Here is a 20,161-nt window from a genome sequence, read left to right on the forward strand (position 1 = left end):
AATCGGGTATTGTCATTGTCCAGACATGTCTGATATTGTGGCATCCAGTCCCTGTATAGACTCTGGAGGTTTGGACCCGTTAGCCAGAAACAATAACTAAAAGAATTCACAAGTTTTTTTCCACATTTTCTTTCTTAAAATTAAAGTATAGTTAATTTACAATGTTGCCATAGTTTCAAATATATGGCCAAGTGATTCAGTTATGTGTGTGTGTATATATAAAAAGAATATATATTTGTCTTCGGATTATTTTCCTTTATGGGTTAATACAAGATATCAGTCTAGTTCCCTGTGCTGTATACTGAGTCCATGTTGTTTACCCGTTTTGTATAGTAGTGTGTATATGTTAATCCCAAACTCCTAATTTATCTCCTCCTTTACCCCCACTGTCCCCTTTGGTAACCATAAGTGTGTTTTCTATGTTGGTGAGCCTATTTCTGTTTTGTGAATAAGTTCATTTGTATCATTTTTTAGATTCCACAAATAAGTGGTAGGACATTTGTCTTTCTTGTCTGACTTCTTTCACTTAATATGATAATCTCTAGGTCCATCTATATTGCTTCAAATGGCATTATTTCATTCTTTTTAGGGCTGAGTAATATTCTGTTTTGTGTGTAATATTATATTGTATATATATATATATATATATATATATACACACACACATACACATATATAAGTACACATTACAGCTTCATGATCCATTCATCTGCCAATGTCTTGGCTATTGTAAATAGTGCTGCCATGGACATGAGGGTGCATGTATCTTTTTGAATTAGAGTTTTCTCTGGATATATGCACAGGAGTGTGATTACAGGATCATATGGTAACTCTATTTTTAGAGTTCTCTGTAATTGTTCTCTATCATGGCTGTACCAATTATATTCCCATCAACAGTTTAGGTGAGTTCCTTTTTCTCCATACCCTCTCTAGCATTTAATGGTTGTAGACTTTTTGATGGTGGCCATTCTGACTGGTGTGAGGAGATAGTTCATTATAGTTTTGATTTGCGTTTCTCTAATAAGTAGCAATGTTGAACATCTTTTTATGTGCTGTTGGCCTTTGGTAAGTCTTTTTTTATAATTACTTAATGAATTCTCTTACATTTATAGGTGTGCAACAGTCATTGGTATGCCTTCTTTGGAGAAATGTCTGTGTAGGTCATCTGCCCATTTTTTGATTATTTTTTTTTAAGTATATTCCTTATTAGAAATTGACCAATAAGAATTTGCATGTTGGAGTTCCCCTTGTGGCTCAGCAGGTAATGAACCCAACTAGTATCCATGAGAATGCAGGCTTGCTCTCTGGCCTCACTCAGTGGGCTAAGGATCTGGTGTTGCCATGGCTGTGGCATAGGCCAGAAGCTGCAATTCTCCCCTTGGCCTGGGAACTTCCATATGCTACAGGTGCGGCCCTAAGAAGCAGGGGAAAAAAAAGAATTTTCATGTTGATCAGTTTCTCAGAAAGAAAATTTTTATGCTAGTCAACTAAAGATAGTGTTGTACATTGTTAAAATTGTTATGCATACAGGTGAGGATGGACTCACCTAGGATGTTAAACCTGGGTATCAGTTGTTGTTGGATTAGGGTCAAGAAATGAATTCAAGGAGCAGCCAAAGTCAGATGTACAAAGACCTTGGCCCTAGAACTCTGGTAGGTAGATGTTCCTGAGAGCACTCTTGGAGAATTGCAACCTTTGGAGTTCCTTTGTGGCTCAACAGTAATGAATCCGACTAGTATCCATGAGGATGTGGGTTCGATCCCTGGCCTCGCTCAGTGGTTAAGGATCTGGCATTGGGATGAGCTGTAGTGTAGGTCACAGATTTGGCTCATATTCTGTGTTGCTGTGGTTGTGGTGTAGGCCAGCAGCTATAGCTCTGATTTGACCTCTAGCCTGGGAACTTCCATATGCCGCAGGTGCGGCCCTAAAAAGAAAAAAAGAAAAAAAAAAAAACCGAATTGGAACCTTTTATTGAACCAGAACAAGATCTAATATTTTATAAATATTAATAAATCCAGGGAAGAAGTTGCTATATCCAGAGAAGAATTTCAGGTAACATCAGATAGCCAGTCAATGAGCACCAGTTCAAAGACCAGGCCACCATTACTCTCAGGAACTGAGGCTCCAGAAAAGATGCAAAGATGAAGGCACAATGGTAGAAAGTCTGTCATTGGAGTGAGGCCCAAAGTCTAAGCTAAGGGGGTTTTGAGGAGCCATGGTACAAGGCCCAGAGAGAGATAATAGATTTACTGAAATCTCCCCTGGGTATGAATTGATTCCAATTGCAAAGATGTCTCCATTTATGAGAAGAGAGAGCAAAGGTAAGAAATCAAGAAGTGCTTGACATCCCAGACAATCCCCAAATGCTGCTTTGCAAAGAGTAAGATGCCACATATTTCAAGAAAGTCTTTCTGGACTCGAAAAGGGGAAATGCAAGACAGTCTTGTCATTTGACTTTGAAATGATCTCTTGGAGGAAGATTATCTTGGAAATATTCAGCATAAGGAAATCTTTTTAAGGCCAAATTAAAGCAAGGATTTTCCCTTGACAATAACCTTTAGAAATACTGCATGAGCTAGAATATCTCAAGTCCAAAAGGGACTGCATGCCAAAATATGCCAGGATCATCATGCAATACTACAAATGATAAAAGAAACCTGGTTCTCAAGTAATTTTTGGAAGTGAGCGCAGGTAAATGCAGTGTAATAAATAACTTCCTGCTGGGTGATACATATAAAAGGACATCTGAAAACCAAAAATGGAGAGCTCAGTTCTAAAAAACAACCACCCAAAAGGCTAATAAACTCTTTTCCTAATGGTTGTGTGACAGCAGTTACAAATAATCTCAATGTCATACTTCCTGATTTTCTCACCCATGCAAAGGAATAGAAGAGAGATTTTAAGCTGAAAGGAAACTTTGAGCTGAACAAAGCTCCTCCATTTTCAGAGGAAGGCGATGAAGTGACTTGCCCAAAGCCAAACCTGAACAGTTAATCAGTTCCAGTGACACCCCTAGATCTGGGGTCTTACCATTGCTAAAACTTCTATTGTTTCAAACTAGAGCCTTGCAATCTGAACCACATTGTAACTCTTCTCTTTCTAAAAGAGTACTCCATCTTTCTTCCTTTGGAGTTACACTCATTCAGAGTTGCTGAACAGACGGTCTTAGAAGATGTTAACTCATCCTTTGTACTTGGGGAAGAAGGTGAACACCGAGAGCTGGTCCACTTCCAGCCTCTCCCTGTAGAGGGCCTGCCTTACACTCCCTGTGCTGCGCATCCAAAGGTCCCCTAGGGTCCATGAGATCAAGTTTTCAACCAGCTCCCAAGAAATAATTTAGTACTAGGAGGCTCTGTATTATTCGTTTTCCATTGAAAGAACATAAATCCTGCTTTTGGAGTATTGCTTCCCTACTTTAAAGGCAAAAAACAGCTCAGGAGGGACGGAAGTACTGTTTTGTTTGCCGTAGTAATTAAACCTTCTCTAGCATTTGCTTCCTATTCAAACAACTCCAGTCCTTTGGGGACCCTGATGACCCCCATTTTGGGTTCTTGGACTGTTCTAAGATTTAGCATAATTAAGGACGAAAAGTAACTTAACTGGCTGAGATTGCGATGTCGGGTTTGCGATATGCACCTCTCCTCAGAGAAGGCAGCCCGGTTATGATGGAAGCCCCTCCTCCTCTGAGTCCTCCGCTTATGTGCAGCAGTCAGCGTCTTTGACCTATATTTGATTCCCTTTTGCAATATTCACTTTTGATCATGAAACTGCTGGGAAAAGGTTCTTTCTAAACCGCAAAACAAGGTAAGCTGTTTCTTATTTGTTTGAATATACAGGAAGCTGGTGACAACCAATTTCTTCTTCGACATCTAAGAAATCGAAAGGTCAGGTGTTAGGAGGGATTATGGAGAGTTTATGAGGCGAGCAGCCCGCCCCACAGCAAGCCTTATCAGGAACAAGCCCAGCTTTCTTTCATAAGCCTCTGGTGGGCGTCTGGTGCTCAGAGCCACCACGGCTGGCGGTCTGGGCTGTGCACTGCACAGTTTATCATCAAGCAGCATCTTTGAAATGCCAAACTTTATTTATTGATCTTACAATTCTATGTTATCTCCAACAAGCCACGGGAAAAGTAATACATTTTGTATGGATTAATCCTTGTAATTCTACACAATGTATATTCAGAGATAACTCAAGCTCGGCTTTGTCTTCTCATTATCTAAACAGACATGTCTTTTTTTAAGCCATCAACAGAGGTCATCTCCCAAATGCCCTTGTGGGATATTCATTAATCAAATAACTAATTTGAAATGGACCTTCAAAGCATTATTCATTTCCCCATCATTCTCCCAACATCAGTTTAAATGCTTTGTGGGTATAATGATTAGGCTGATGTTTAATTAATTGTGAAATTGTGAATTAAGGCTAAGTTAAAAGATAAATCATTCTTCAGTGCATGAGATAGAAAGCGAGAACGCCAGAAAGGGCAAGTGAGTTTGATTGGTGGCTTTCGTTGGGGATTCTTGGCAAATGTCCCTTTATTTGCAGCAACATGACAGCATGAGATTTTAAGGTTAACCTTTGTGAAGCAAAGCTTTTTTGTCCATTGTTCCTTGATGGATTTCAGATTCATCACCACATCAATGAGAAGATGCTACAGGCCATTACACGAATACAGCGATCTTGCCACTCTTGACAAGTTTTACTGTGGAAAAGGTAAAAGGAACAATCACTAAAGACTCAAGTATGGAAATCACAGGCATGATTTTGTTTACTGTGTGTGATGATCAGAGTTTTATATTTTGGAGACGTTTGGGGTTTCCCTTTTTTGGAGGAGCCCACGGTACATGGAAGCTCCCAGGCTAAGGATCAAACCCGTGCCACTACTGTAGCAGGAGCCGCAGCAGTTACAATGCTGCGTCCTTAACCTGCAGAGCCACAGGGGAATTCCCAGGGTGCTCTGTTTTTAACCCCAGGAAGCAAAGGTTTGATTCCAAAGTGAGGCCTTCCCTGATCTCTCCTTTCCTGTCTTCACGCCCTTAGGTTGCCCTAACCCTCACTTTTAGTTGCATCATGAAGTCAATCAACCTTACTGTTCATATTTTTAAACCTGCCCGTTTCCTCCTATCTGACTATTAACTCCTTGAGGTCGGAGTCGAAACCTAACTCATCTTTGTTTGTTAAATATGGCATCGAAGGCCTGTATTCTGCAGCTGAGCAGATCTGGGTCTGTGTTTGCTCTCCCCTCTCCTGGAGCACTCTTCCTCCGTGTATCCACATAGCACTCTTCCTCCGTGTATAGCTCACTCCTTCCCTCCATTCAGCTGCTCAAATGTCACTCCTGGTGAGACCTTCCATGATCACTGCCGTAGTCCATTTATGCTGCTGTAACAAAGTGCCATGGTCTGAGTGGCTTATAAATAACAAATTTTTTCATAGTTTAGAGGTTGAATTCCAAGGTCAGGCTGGCAGCATGATCAGCTTCTGGTGAGGACCCTCTTTTTAATTGTAGGCTGCTGAGTTCTTTTTTCATTTATTTTTTTTGGTAGATATTTTATTTTTTATAAAGTCTAGCTGATTTACAATTCTGTGCCAATTTCTGCTGTACAGCAGAGTGACCCAGTCATACATATATATTGCCCCTTTCTTATATTATCTCCCATCATGGTCTGTCGCAAGAGACTAGATATGGTTCCCTGGGTTATACAGTAGGACCTCATTGCTGATCCATTCTACAGACTGCTGACTTCTTGTATCTCTACACAGTGGAAAGAACGAGAGGGCTCCCTGGGGTCTCTTTTAAGGGGTCTCATTCTTGAGGGCTCCCCTCTCATGATCTAATTGCCTCCCCAAAACCCCTCTCCTAATACCATAACATTGAGCATTTGGATTTTAATATTCGAAGTTTAAGGGGACACATTTGGCATCATTTATCTACTTCATTCTCAGGAACTGAACAAACGTAAAGAAAGCTGGGTGAGGTGGAGAGAGTGGATCCAATAGGACTACCTACAAAATTTCAGGTAGAACTCTAGAGACCCCAGTGAATAGTTAGTATGCTACTCTTGAGTATCTCTTCGCTTCCTGGTTAGGTAAAGATAACTCATCCTTCTAGTGAAGAAAGAACTCTTTTCTGTCTAACTGGTTCCTTAAATAAGCTTATACAATGCCCTCCCCCCACTTCCAAATAGTTATTCTAACAAGAGAGGCTTGGATAGAGGAGGCCTGAGTGCTTGTAGCATGATGGATGATGTGCAGCTCAGATGTCACCAACCTTGAGGTTTGGCTGAAGTGTGCTTGTTGCTAATACAGTGTAAAGGCTGTTGTGGATAAACAAATCAATTGCAAATTCACAGGTCAACTACTCTGAAGAATGCCCTGCTAATTTTCCTGTGTGAAAAAGTACAGGTAAATGTTTTCAAATGAATCAGAGGCTTTCAAACAGCTCAGCTGCTTTGACCAACAAGTGGGTCTTGTATTTTTTGAACACTTACCGTAATGATGATAAGGTCTCTAAGCTACAGGACTTTAGGAGGTACCACAGGCATGCTTTACTTCAGGGCGGCATGTCCCTTAGCAACTAATAATGCAGCTAACAAACTCCATCTCATCCTGAGCAAAACAGGGCTTTTTTTAAAACATTCCAAACACAGTAAAAATCAATTCAAAATCAAGGCCACCTTCTTCTTTAGAAAGTGAATGTTCAGAAAAGTCCCCTGCAATTTCTCCCTGGGGTTTCTCAGCTCTGGAGCTACCTAATGAGATGAAACAGTTGGTCAAGACATAGAGAACATACTTGTCGTTGCCAAGAGGGAGGGGGGAAGGAGTGGGATGGATGGAGAGTTTGGGGTTGGTAGATGCAAACTGTTATGTTTGGAATGGATAAGCAGTGAGGTCCTACTGTGCGGCACAGGGAACTATAGCCACCCTCTTGGGACAGAACATGATGGATGACAGTATAAGAAAAAGAATATATATATATATATATATATATATATATATATATATATATATATATGGCTGGGTCACTATGTTATATAGCAGAAAATGACACACACTGTAAATCAACTATACTTTAATTTTTTTTTAATTAAAAAAAAAAAAGATTAGGTATCCAAGACCTTGGGATTTTTTTTTAGTCAGTAAAATCCCTTCCATGTTCAAAAATACGGAAAGCCACCACGGGGGTTGTCAACATTTTCCTTTGCCAAATACAGGCCCCAAAACTTCATAATGCAAAATAAAAATTACCTTCTATGATGACCATGGTTTAATTTTTAAAAATAGCTTAACAAACACCAAAAAAGTAGAAATGATAGTATTGGAAACAGAATGCAACTCTAAATCAAATTAATTTAGCTTTAAAAATGCCATGTTTTTCATAAATTTCTAACTTCATTGACGACGGATGCAAACATGACATCAACCCAGGTCTTCAGAGTAGCCTCTGAAAACCAATGGTCTAATTTTTAGCTCTATGGGTAAAATGCCTCCGTAGGCTAAGGCAAGGATAGCTGTAGGAATTATTGTAAAATCCATGTCTCCTGCACTGGGCCTGTACCTGTCTGGTTTGTCCCACCTCTGCATACCTCCTGTTCTCCAAATGCAGGTCTGGGAGCACCTGCCCTTAAACCTGTCCTCATGGACTCTTAGGTCCAGGGGGTCTTCAGTCAAACACAAGAAGCTGGGAGACAGGCATGGAATGAATTTTACCTCAGAACCTCTAGAAGAAATCAAGCCTGCTGACACCTTGATTTCAGACTTCAGACCTCCTGGACTATGAGAAAATAAATTTCTGTTGTTTTAAGTTGCCTAGTCTGTGGTGATTTGTTAGAATAGCCCTATTGAGTGAATATGTTGGTTTTGCTGAGTGTCATCTGGGCAGCCAGAGAGAGTCTAAGAATAGGGAGAGAAAGATTGAGCTTTGATTATAAACTTGAGTCCCTGGATCCAGCTAGGCTGGAAGTCAGCTGCACCTCAGGACTTCTCTGTGTGGGAACCAAAAATGCTGTCTTTTTGTTGAAGCGCATTTGAGTTAAAGTTCTCTCAAGGATAGCTGAAAGACTTCTGATGAAAACGTAGCTCAGCACCTAGCACTGAGAACATCATATTCATCTTTCTTTTAAGTTTATTTTTCATACAAATTTGAAAGGTGACTTTCTATTTACAGTTGTTATAAAATATTAGCTGTATTCCCTGTGTTGTGCAATTTATCTCTGAGCCTACGTACACCCAAGAGTTGGTGCCTTCCATCCCCTCATCCCTGGATTGCCCCTCCCCCTCACTGGTAACCATTACTTTGTTCTCTATACCCATGACTCTGCTTCTTTTTGTTATATTCACTAGTTTGTTGAATTTTTTAGATTCCACATATAAGTGATGTCGTAAAGTATTTGTCTTTCTCTGACTTATTTCACTTAGCATAATGCCTACCAAGTCCATCCATGTTAGTTCAAATGGCAAAATTTCATTCTTTTTATGGCTGAGTAATAGTCCACTGTGTGTGTGCATATATATATATCTATATAGATATAGATATATAGATATATAAAATGGACACTTCCATCAGAAAGATATGCTCCCATATCTTGGCAATTTTTAATCATGCTGCTATGAACATTGGGGTGCATGGATCTTTCTGAATTAGTGCTTTTGGGTTTTTTTGGTTTGGTTTGGTTTGGTTTTGGATATATATCCAGGAGTGGGATTGCTTTTAGTTTTTTGAGAAACCTCCATACCATTTTCCATAGCAAGTATACAAAGCAACACTGTATGAGAGCTCTCTTTTTTCCATATCCTCTCCAACATTTGTTATCTGTTGCTTTTTTGATGATAGCTGTTCTGACAGGTAAGAGGTGATATCCTACCTGATGATTAGTGATGTTGAGCATCTTTTCACATGCTTGTTGGCCATCTGCATATCCTCTTTGGAAAAATGTCTACTGAGTCATTCTGCCCATTTTTTAATCAGGTTGTTTGTTTTTGTCTTTTTAGGGCAGCACCCACAGCATATGAAAGTTCCCAGTCTAGCAGTCAATAGGAGCTATAGCTGGGCCTACACCACAGCTACAGCAACACCAGATCTGAGCTGTGTCTGCAGCCTGCACCACAGCTCATGGCAGTGCCTGATCCTTTAACCCACTGAGCAAGGCCAGGTATCAAACCTGCGTCCTTGAGATTACTAGTCAGATGCACCTGCTAAGCCACAATGGGAACTCCCTGGGTAGTTTATTTATTTTATCCTGAGTTGTATGAGCTGTTTATGTATTTTGGATATTCCTTATCGGTCATATCATTTGCAAATATTTCCCACAGTTCAGTAGGTTGTCTTTCCATTTTGTCGATCATTTCCATTGCTGTGCAAAAGCTTTTCATTTTCATCTTTGAAGGCCCAGCAATGGTGGTATTTTCTCCACAAAGCCTTCCCCGGGGTCCCCAGCCTGAAAGGCTCATTTCTTCCTCTGGGTTCCTGGAGCTTTGCTCTCCTCCCACATGAGATACAATTCAGCTTGTCTTATCTCCCCTGCTAGACTTTAGCCTTTTGAAAGCAGGAGCCCAGTCCTTGTTTTCTTTTCTTTACCACGTAAGATCTATTCCATTTACACAGCAGGTGCTTGGTGCATATTTGATGAACAGATAAATGGGGAAAAAAATGAAGGAATAAAGAGTGGGATTTCAGTGTTGATGGCAGAGAGTGGAAAAAAATAGTTTTGTGTTAGGGGCTCTCTTGGTGTTGCTAATCGTACCAAACACTCTAATCCCCAATCCACTTCTTCATAAATTACCCTACTAGGGAAACCAGCCAAAGATCAGGACTGCTGTGAGCAAGCATTGGGTTGGGTGCTTTGCCAGCATAACTGCCAGGCATTTGTAAAGGGCAGTTGTTACTTCAAATATGAAGTATCTATCATATCACTTTCTCCTGTTTGAAACCTTTCAATGGTTTCCCACTGCTCTTAGGAAAAAGTCCAAACCCTTGTTCATGGCTTACAAGGGTTTTGAATCACTGGCTCCTTCTAACGGCTCTAGTCTCCTCTCAAAACTCCCCTACCTTGAATCTATGTTCTGGCTTCTTGCAGTTCCTTGATTATGTCAAAAGTGTCATCTTCTTTCTCGTCTTCTGCCTCTCCCTCTGCTCCAGGTCTTTGTTCTTCTTCTGGAGCAATCACTCATTCCCCCAGGTCTTTTACTGCTCTGCATACCTTAGACTTTTGCTTGAACATGATTCCCTCCAAGGGCCTTCCCCTATCCACTGGGTTCCCCCCAAAGTGTCCCCAGGGCTGTCTGCACTTTTCTTATGTTTCTTTTTTTTTTTTTTTTTTAATCTTTTTGCCATTTCTTGGGCCGCTTCCGCGGCATATGGAGGTTCCCAGGCTAGGGGTCGAATCGGAGCTGTAGCCACCGGCCTACGCTAGAGCCACAGCAACGCAAGATCCGAGCCGCGTCTGCAACCTACACCACAGCTCACGGCAATGCCGGATCGTTAACCCACTGAGCAAGGGCAGGGATCGAACCCGCAACCTCATGGTTCCTAGTCGGATTCGTTAACCACTGCGCCACGATGGGAACTCCATGTCTGCACTTTTCAAGCAAGGCCTTTACTACACTGCATTTTAATTGCTCATTGGCTTGACAATCTTCCTCAATATTGTTTGAATCCCATCTATTTTGATCAATATCTCATAGTAGAGATACTTATTACATAGTTGTCAAATGGTCAAATGATTATATAGATAAGTAAATAATGGAGAATTTAATGTAATTCTTAAAGCCTAGCTCGATCTCCACTTTCAAGGAGTGACTAGGCTTCCCACCGGGCCAGAGGGGAAGTGAGGGAAGAACCACAATATCTTCAGAGAAAGGGAGATGGGTCATTTCTAACGTGGAGTCCCTTGTTTCTTTAATTGTCTGTAAGAATACTAAGATATATTTAATGTTTTAAAGCCCTGACAAGAATCATACAGTCACACAAATGTCCATGACAAGTCTGCACAGGCTAATAAAACTAAACTGGATGGGGTGCGTCAGCAGGCAGAGTCTCTGTGTGCTAGATAGTAGTGCATTCTATTTCTGCTCTCCTCTTACTGAAAACTCTGTGGGGGTTGCAGTTTTACTTGAGGGCAGACATGGCCATGCAGACAAAAGAGCTCGTATCTCTTTCTGATGGAAGCATTTAATTACCACTACCAGAAAATTTCCATCCTGGCTGTCCCTTGTCTCAGCAAACATGGAAGCCCCAGCTGCCATGGAGTTATCATGTGAAACTTGCAGCCTTGGTATAAGCAAGAAATAAATTTCTTGGGATAAGCCATTGAGCTGATCTTGAGCGCGTTTGTTATAATAGCAAAACTTAGCCAATTTTGACTGAAGGACTGTGTTATTTATTTTTTAATCCTTAAAACCTAGCATGGTGCTTGGCACAGAATAGATATGAAGTTTTTACTGAATGAATAAACATGAATGAGTAGATGAATAGAAAACAATTAACTGGGAAGCCATCTCACTGCAGACCCTTGGAAATCAGAAAGCAAACTTTTAGGATAAAAAAATTACACGTGAACTAGATGCCTCCAGGCATTGCATCGCAGAGCTGCCTCACTTCCTGCAGTGGGAATAAGCAACTTTGCAGATAGAACTCAGCTAAAAACACAAATATTTTATAGGAACCATTGCTCATAAACCTAAACTTTTTGATTATCTCAGTCATGAGTGACTTTGTCCAAAATATCAAGAATGTAGGATTCATTGATATTGGTCTTAGCTACTCAGTGGGATTTAAGACTCAATAATGAATCCAGGAAATGGTTTGCAATTCACTTGATCAAACAAAAGCTTCCAATAAGTAGTATTAAATCAGGTGGGGATGAATTTTCAAAGTCTCTTTTGGTAGAACTTTGTAATTGCATGACCGTAGGCATCTGGCTAGAAATAATAGCATGGCATATGCTGTTATGTGTCTTTGCTTCTGAGTTTACAGAAGCCTGCAGTTCAATGTCAATACTGGAGTCAGGGGCTTTTTTCTCTAGTACATTGATTTTAAATTAAATTAACTCTGATCTTTAGGTCATCTCCTAGATTATAAAAGCTGAATGCCTCATTAATGATGAAAACAGTAGGAGTAAATGTATTGGAGCAGGTTGAGCAATTTAAGTGCTTTGAAATGCAACTGGTGCAAAGCAAGGGTATTTGCAAAGTATCCAATTGAGGGTTGATTCTAGACATGCTGATAGGGAAAATCTACTTGAACAGAGTAAGTATTAGAAAATATTTGGGATCTTCTGAGGATAGCTCCTTTCTAGCCCTCTTTAGGTCTTTCTGCTCTGTTTGCAAGCATCTTGTTTTCCACTTGAATCATGATGACTTCATCTTCCACAACATTCTCCAGTTTCAGAAGAGTGTATCGGTTAACTGTTGCTGCATAACAAATTACCTCAAATTTTAGTGCCATGAATCTACAGTATCTATGTTCCTCATGGTTTCAGTAGGTCAGGAATCTGGGCACAGATGACCTGGGTCTTCTGCCACAGAGTCCCTCACAAGCTCTAATCCATGCAGCAACTGGGGCTTCCATCATCCAATGCTTGAAAGCAGTGAATTTGCTTGGGAAAGAATTCACTTTCAGACTTCATCATGTGGTTGTTGGCAAGATTCAGGTTTTTGCAGGATGTTGAACCCAGGGGCCTCAGATTCCTTGAAGTCTGTGCTCAGTTACTTGCCACATGGGCCTATTCCTAGGGCAACACCAAACATGACGACCTGCCCCATCAGAGCAAGCAGGCAAAAAGAATCCAAAGGGAGAGCAAGTAAGCAAGGTGGAAGTCACAGATTTCTATAACCTAACTTTGGAAGTGCCATTCCAACACTTTTGTCATATTTTTTGTATTTCACTCATTGGAAGTGAGTGACTAGGTACAGCCTACACTCACAGTGAGGGGGTTTCATTAGGCATAAACACCACTCATTGGGATCACTGGGAAGCATTTTAGAAGTCTGCCTAGCACGGAGAGCAAATCCATGGTAGCAAAAACTACTCCTCAGAACTTTTCTCCACTTGACCCCATTAGAAGACTATGAATGGATATTATGATTGAATCAGCATTTTCTAAGTGAAAAAAACTCTACAATATGTTTCAACTTTAAAATTAAAGGACAGGAGTTCCCGTCGTGGCTCAGTGGTTAATGAATCCGACAAAGAACCATGAGGTTGCGAGTTCGATCCCCGGCCTTGCTCAGTGGGTTAAGGATCTGGCGTTGCTGTGAGCTGTGGTGTAGGTCGCAGATGCGGCTCTGATCCCGTGTTGCTGTGGCTGTGGTGTAGGCCGGCAGCAACAGCTCTGATTAGACCCCTAGCCTGGGAACCTCCATATGCCGCAGGAGCGGCTCTAGAAAAGGCAAAAAAAAAAAAAAAGAAAAAAAAGAAAAGGACAAAAAAAAATTAAATTAAAGGAATTTTGCATTTTCACTTTATTCTATAATGTGTTAACACATATACCAGGACTTAATGCAATATATATGTATATATAAATATACATTATTCAAACAATTCTCATTTTTAAAAAATCCCTATAAATATATGATTGCATTTCCATCTTTAAGACTGGAGACTGAGATATAGATAGGTAAATAACTTGCCCAAGGTGACTCAGCTGACTAATGAAAGAATCAGGATTTAACCAAAGCAAGCAAACTTTTGAGTCTAGGCTGTTGTGCCTTAGGGTTAGGGCTAGGGTTAGGGTTAGGGTTACTTTCTTTCTAAGACATTTTTAATTACTTGCTGTTATAAGCTGAACTGTCCTAACCCCCTAGTACCTTAGAATGTGACTATTTGGAGAAAGGGTCTTTAAAGAGATAAATAAGTTTATTTATTTATTTTTTATATATATAATGATTTTTATTTTTTCCATTATAAGTAAGTTTAAATGAGATCATTTAGGTGAGTCTTATTCCAATATGACTAGGTCCTTATAAGAAGAGGAGTTTAAGCCCCAAATACAAATAGAAGGAAGAGCATGTGAAGACATTTGAAGAAGCTACCTACAAGCCAAGGAGAGAAGCTTCAGAAGAAGCAGACTCCATTCATGTTTTGATCTTGGACTCCTAGCTTCCAGAACTCTGAGGAAATAAATTTCTGTTGCTTATGCCACCCAGACTGTGGTATTTGTTATGACAACCCTAATGAATGAATACACCTGCCATCAGGAATATTAATGTCCCAGAATGATATGCCACATATTAGCTGGGGTTTCTAGTGGCCCTGGCACACCCCAGTTTCACTAGCTCAGGTGTAGTGGAAAGTATTTGGGATTTGGCAGCCAATGCAAGGACTATCTTATGACGTAAAAATACGCTAGTTCCATAATTTTTCTGTAAAGTGAGGCTAATAAGACATACCTCCAGGGCTATTGAGGGGATTAACCAGATGACGTGAAAGTGTCTGGCACAGTAGCTGACATATAGTAAACCTTTAATAAATGTCATTTATTGCTTAAATGGCAAGTTATATGTTGAATACTGAAGACACACATATCAGAAGCATAGCTCCTTATTCACTCTTTCTCTATGTCCATGCTATTCTGGAAAGAGATGAAAATACTATTATCAGTTTTTCTTCAGTGCAGACACTCTCTATATTGATCCATTGCAATTTCTCTCCATAGTGGTCTAGACTTTTACTATTTTTCTTAATGTAAATGAAAAAATATCAAGGGAACTCCAAAATGGCTGAGTTTCTAGTGTTGTATGAACCCTTTAGATAGGAGATGATTCAGAAAAATATACACCTTACTGTGACAAAGAACTCCACCAGAGTGGACTTCTGTTCAATTCAACCAATGCTTACCGAGTACCTAAAACACCAGATAGTAAGATAATTGCCTATAAACTATCACTCAATGACTGACACAGTGAATGCAGTGTCAGTCTGTATCAAAGCAAGAATAGTTATAACAACAGAGAAGATACTAAGTCCTCAGCATTTTACAGTGATCAAATGACATTTGGAACATTATTTTCAATTATCGTCACCCTTTTTAGGTATAGAAATTAGCAAAGCATATAGTGTTCATGGGATGGTGCAAAGTCTAGGTGAAAAATTACTGAAAGAACTGGGGGCATTTAACCTAAAGACAAGATGAACTAGAGGACACCTTAAGTGTTTTGAATTCTTATAACTCTGTCATGTGGAGCCCATCTCATCTCCTCCTTTATAACCAAAGTATAACTTACAGTGAGGCTGAATTCGGTTCAGTAGAACTAAAAATGTTTGCTATGGACTAAATTCTGTCCTGCCAAAACCCATGTGTTGAAGTTCTAACATTCAATGTGACTGTGTTTGGATATAGGGCTTTTAGGGGGTAGTTCAGGTTAAATGAGATCACTAGGGTCGTCATATGGAACTGGATGAGAAAGAAAGAAATCTCTTTCTCTTTTCTTTCATGTGCACACACCACAGAAAGACCATGTGAGGTCACAGCAAGAAGGTGGCTGTCTACAAGCCAGGAAGAGAGCCCTCACCAGAATCTGAAGGAGCCAGAACCTTGATCTTGGACTTTCCAGCCTCCAGAACTGTGAGCAAAATAAATATCTGTTGTTTAAGCCATCCAGTGATATTATTTTGTTGTGGCAGCTTGGACTAAGATAATGCCTAAAATTAAAATTAAATAATTTGATATGCATGGGGTACCAGGCAGAGGACCAGATGCATGTGTGCTAGGACGTATAACAGAAGATATTTCCAGAGCAAGATAGAGGGTAACGTGGCTGACTGTGACGATCCCTCTTTCTTCTGAGAGTCTGTGATTTCACAAGTCTTTAAAGCAATATGGACACAGAAACACAGATCTCTCTCTTTGTTCCAGGGTCTTCTCATTTATAGAGGGTGGAGAACAGACAGATTGGTTTCATCTCTTGTGTCAAGCCCGATTCATTGACAGTGGCTTCCTAGAACACTGTTGTCTTTTTTTTTTTTTTTAAGGGACACACCCGAGGCATTTGGAGGTTCCCAGGATAGGGGTCAAATCAGAGCTGTAGCTGCCAACCTACCCCATAGCCACAGCAACGTGGGATCCAAGCCGGCTCTGTGACCTACACCACAGCTCAAGGCCATTCCAGATCCTTAACCCACTGAGTGAGGCCAGGGATAGAACCTGTGTCCTCATGGATACTAGCCAGATTCGTTTCCACAGAGCCACAACAGGAATTCCAGAACACTGTTTTGAGAAGGATTTTTGAGACTGAATGAAAAAAATATCTGTGATAAAAAGAGTGAATGCTTATTGGCATTATCTGTCATGCACCTGGCCCTTTTCTAAGCACAGTATTTGTATAAATTTACTTTATACTCACAACAACTTGAGGAGTTGAATCAACATTTTTTGATAATGTCAAACACAGATAGGTAACTACTGAAGGGCCACATGGTTAGTAAATGGCAACCTCAGACTCTAAACCCAGTAGTTTGGTGTGAGAGCTTCTCCCTGTAACAGTTACACTCTAAATACCTCTCCAGCAATACATTTGCAATATTTTTCACAAGTGGACAGGGTTTAAGAGGTACATGCTCAGAAATCCTTGTGTCAGGATCTGCTTTGGGGGACACTCAACTAAGGTAACTGGCCATAATATATCCTCAATTGTATACCATAACCTTGCAGACACAAACCAGAACGTTTTAAAGACTCTTTAATAAATGAATAACATCTGAGTGTTCAGTAGTCCAGACACTACGAACTGTAGGGAAGCAGTGTTTGAGATTCCATCATTTCTTTGAAAATTCTGTTTGGGACCATGTTGTCCCAGTTCATATTATAATAGGGAGCAGAAGTAGGTAACATCAGCTATTAAACCATACGTCTCTGGCCGTTTAGCCATCCGAGATTAGCAGAAGCATGCACCCCCTTCTTAATCAACCCCCACCCCCAGATATCTATTTATGTGAGTGCCCGAGGATCAGGGAGGCGCCATACTTTGCCCAGACATCTCCTTCCTTCTCCAGCTCTCCCCTTCTCTTATCTGCTGCTGAATTTTCTCAGGTAACTTCTTGCCCAGGTTACTGATATTTGCAGGCATCTCTTGCCCTGTCTTATCATCCAGTTGTGTCTCTTGAAGGCAATATTATTGCCTTTCTCTGCTCTGGTCTAGATTTGATTGATATGTGTGGGTAACTGAGCCTAGTAAGTGCTCTAATAACAGCCCCCAAACTTGACACATAACGGTAGGCTTTTCCCTCCAGACAAACACAGCCCTCTCTCCTGTTAACCTCAGAGGACAATTCCCGATATCTCATGCCCCTCATCTGACAGATTTATGAGAGACAAACAAATGAGAGGCACAGACTTATAAAATCTTTCCAAGCCAAGCATTCATTGTGAATACACATGGTTTTTGTTTTGTTTTTTTTTTAATATAAATGTGATGGAAATTCCGTGTCTCCTTGCACAAGTTTCAACATATCCCATTTTTTAATTTATTTAAAACAATCCTTTCTATCAAATTGGCCTCAAGGGTCCCACATCTTTTTCTACTTCCAAAATTTCCCTGTGTTGTCTTTATTTTAGGGAAGGCTAAGGAAAGATGATAAAAATCTACAGTGCTTGATCCTACACTTTAAAATGCAAGATGTTAAAATCAAATAAAGTAGGTCAAGCCTTCTCCGTATTTAGCAGAGGCCAGCGCTTTTCCATATCAGCAAATATTAAAGTTGATAGGCAATCAAAAGTGCTATATCTTCCTTTAGTATAAGAAAATGTTATTAAGAAGCTAACGTTCTATTTTTATCTTGGTGAAAAAAAATGGAATGAATCCAACTCTATAACTTTATTACATATGATTTTATAGATGGCTATTTTCTACATTTAAGTAGAGGCACTTTATTTTGCATTTATTTGGACAATGAGTAATAGTTAAACACATTCAACTAATTAATTATAAGTGAAGTCTGTTTAAATGCAGCCTGTGGTTAAGCTTATAAAGCCCTCAGGGGTTTGAAGCATTAAAGTTAGAAGGTCTGATAGAACAAGATGGAGGAATGTACAAGGAGGAATAATCCTTGAATTCAAGGCTAGAGGTACCTGGGGAAAACTTTAAGTCCTTGGTTTATTTTGAGATCGGAGAAAGTTATGAATATCCTCCATTATTCTGGGACATAATAGCACTCAGTTGGACAAATATAATAAAATGTGTAAGTAAAATGAAGTTATGCTGCTATTCTTTCTAATAATAGCAACCCTAACATCTAGGATACGTGCTATGTTCATTTAATGAAAAAGAATGTAAAAACCTCTAAAGGTGGCTAGCAGTGTTAATGTAATGAATTATTTTGTAAAAATTCACCTGACTAATAACAGGAAATGATTTGAACCACTACTCACAAGACAAAGAAAAGATGTTGCTATTCATTAATGGAGAGGATCATTGGGCTGAAGGACTTTGTTGTGGGAGAGACTCTACCTGGGATCCTCGAATTTTTCGTCTCCTTTCAAATATGACACCTGCTACTGAAGTATGAGAGAGTCATACCTATACCTAGAAGAAATTGGAACTATTGCTTGAAGAGGATATCATGAACTCCACTTCTAAACTAATCTCTTGGAATCCATACTGTTCCTCAAGGAAAGAAGCCTCTCATCCCTGTTATGTCCAACCAATAGCCAGGTCTAGTCCTTCAAAGTAAGGAACACGGGGTTTGGAGAAGTTGGGGCCTGGCTGCTAACTTGACCCTGGATGTCATTCATGGCTCACATACCCTGATTAGGTTTGCATCTTTGATGGAGCATCCATTCTGGTCCTGATCTAGCACTTAAACTGAACCCACATCTCTGAGTGTTTCCAGTGGACTCATTCTCCATCCCCCAGCCACTTGACTCTTTCTATTTCCTTTTCTCTTTTCTTTTCTTATGGCCTTGGTGGCATATGGAATTCCTGAACCAGGAACTGAATCCGAACCGCAACCACGGCTGTGGCAACTTTAACCCACTGTTCAGGACCAGCAATCAAACCTGCACCTCCATAGTGACTCAGGTTGCTGAGGTCAGATTCTTAACTCACTGCACCACAGTGGAAACTCCCATTTGACTTTCAATCTCTAATTTAGACTTTAAAATATGTCTCTAAACTGCCCCGGCTCTGTTTTATACTTACTGGAAATTTATGTCTATGTGGATTCATCCCTGGTGCTAGAACTTCCTCCCACCCTAAACAACCACTTGCCTTTTGGCCTCAACATCCTCCTAATTCTATTCAGAGGTTCCACATCTGCTGTTGTCCCTGTGCCATCCTTTGGTGCCACTGGAAGAGCAGCCCTACCTGAAATGCAAGTTGGCCTCTTGTGTGGGCTGGAAGTACTCTTCCTGGTACATGGATTGTCCTTTTCTCTTTCTCTTGGAAAAATAAAAACTAAATTATAGGGTTTATTAAAGGAGGAAGAAGATGACAATGATGACATACAGGAAGTGATTGCTATGAATGTCACAAATCTGATTATACATGTGAAGTGATTCAACACCCTAACTTCTTACTAGAAAACGCTCAGAGGGAAGCCCAGTGGGAAATCATCTTATCAGCTCAGACCCCCTATCCCCGTGTAAGGGACTATTCCCCTAGGAAGAAAGAACTTTAAAATATCTTGCTCCTGGAGTTCCCGTCGTGGCGCAGTGGTTAATGAATCCGACTAGGAACCATGAGTTGCGGGTTCGATCCCTGCCCTTGCTCAGTGGGTTAACGATCTGGCGTTGCCGTGAGCTGTGGTGTAGGTCACAGACGCTGTAAACTGTGTGTGTGTGTGTGTGTGTGTGTGTGTGAGAGAGAGAGAGAGAGAGAGAGAAGGAGATAGAGACTTTTGTCAGAGATGGATTTAAGTTTCTGGAAGCCTGAGGCTTTTACAATTTAGGTAATCCACTTTAAGAAAAAACACAAAATTATAAATAACAACGTAACTATTAGAATAAATATTTATTTAGAATAAGAATAGGTATTACAACAAATAATGCATTTTAAAAGCTGCTTAATACCACAAACATTACAAAAATAATTCACTACCTAACATATCTCTATAATACTTACTTTTGGTTGCATAGTCTCTGATTGCTTCTTCATATGACAATCATTCTGAAGTGTAGTTTTTCTAGAAAAAATAGAAATTAGCCAGTCTTTTAGAATTATTAATATT

At 40.1% G+C, this 20,161-nt stretch overlaps 1 long non-coding RNA gene across 6 annotated transcripts in view; it reads left to right on the plus strand.

Annotated features, from left to right (window-relative positions):
• Nucleotides 1-20,161, plus strand: part of LOC102160458 (uncharacterized) — a 579,515-nt gene that overhangs the window by 522,182 nt on the left and 37,172 nt on the right. For 5 of the 6 annotated variants that reach the window (XR_014804287.1, XR_014804286.1, XR_014804290.1 and 2 more), the window contains one exon: nt 15,449-15,563. This is a non-coding gene — a long non-coding RNA (uncharacterized LOC102160458). Of the gene's footprint in view, nt 1-3,687; nt 3,805-15,448; nt 15,564-20,161 lie in introns of those variants that run through there. The other variant, XR_014804298.1, reaches the window with a different exon arrangement.

The sequence above is a fragment of the Sus scrofa genome, chromosome 5, assembly GCF_054392235.1.
Source record: "Sus scrofa isolate SSC_HxYL_T2T_F1_AM1 chromosome 5, Sscrofa_HxYL_maternal_Yorkshire_Landrace_v2.0, whole genome shotgun sequence".
Classification (NCBI taxonomy): Eukaryota; Metazoa; Chordata; class Mammalia; order Artiodactyla; family Suidae; genus Sus; species Sus scrofa.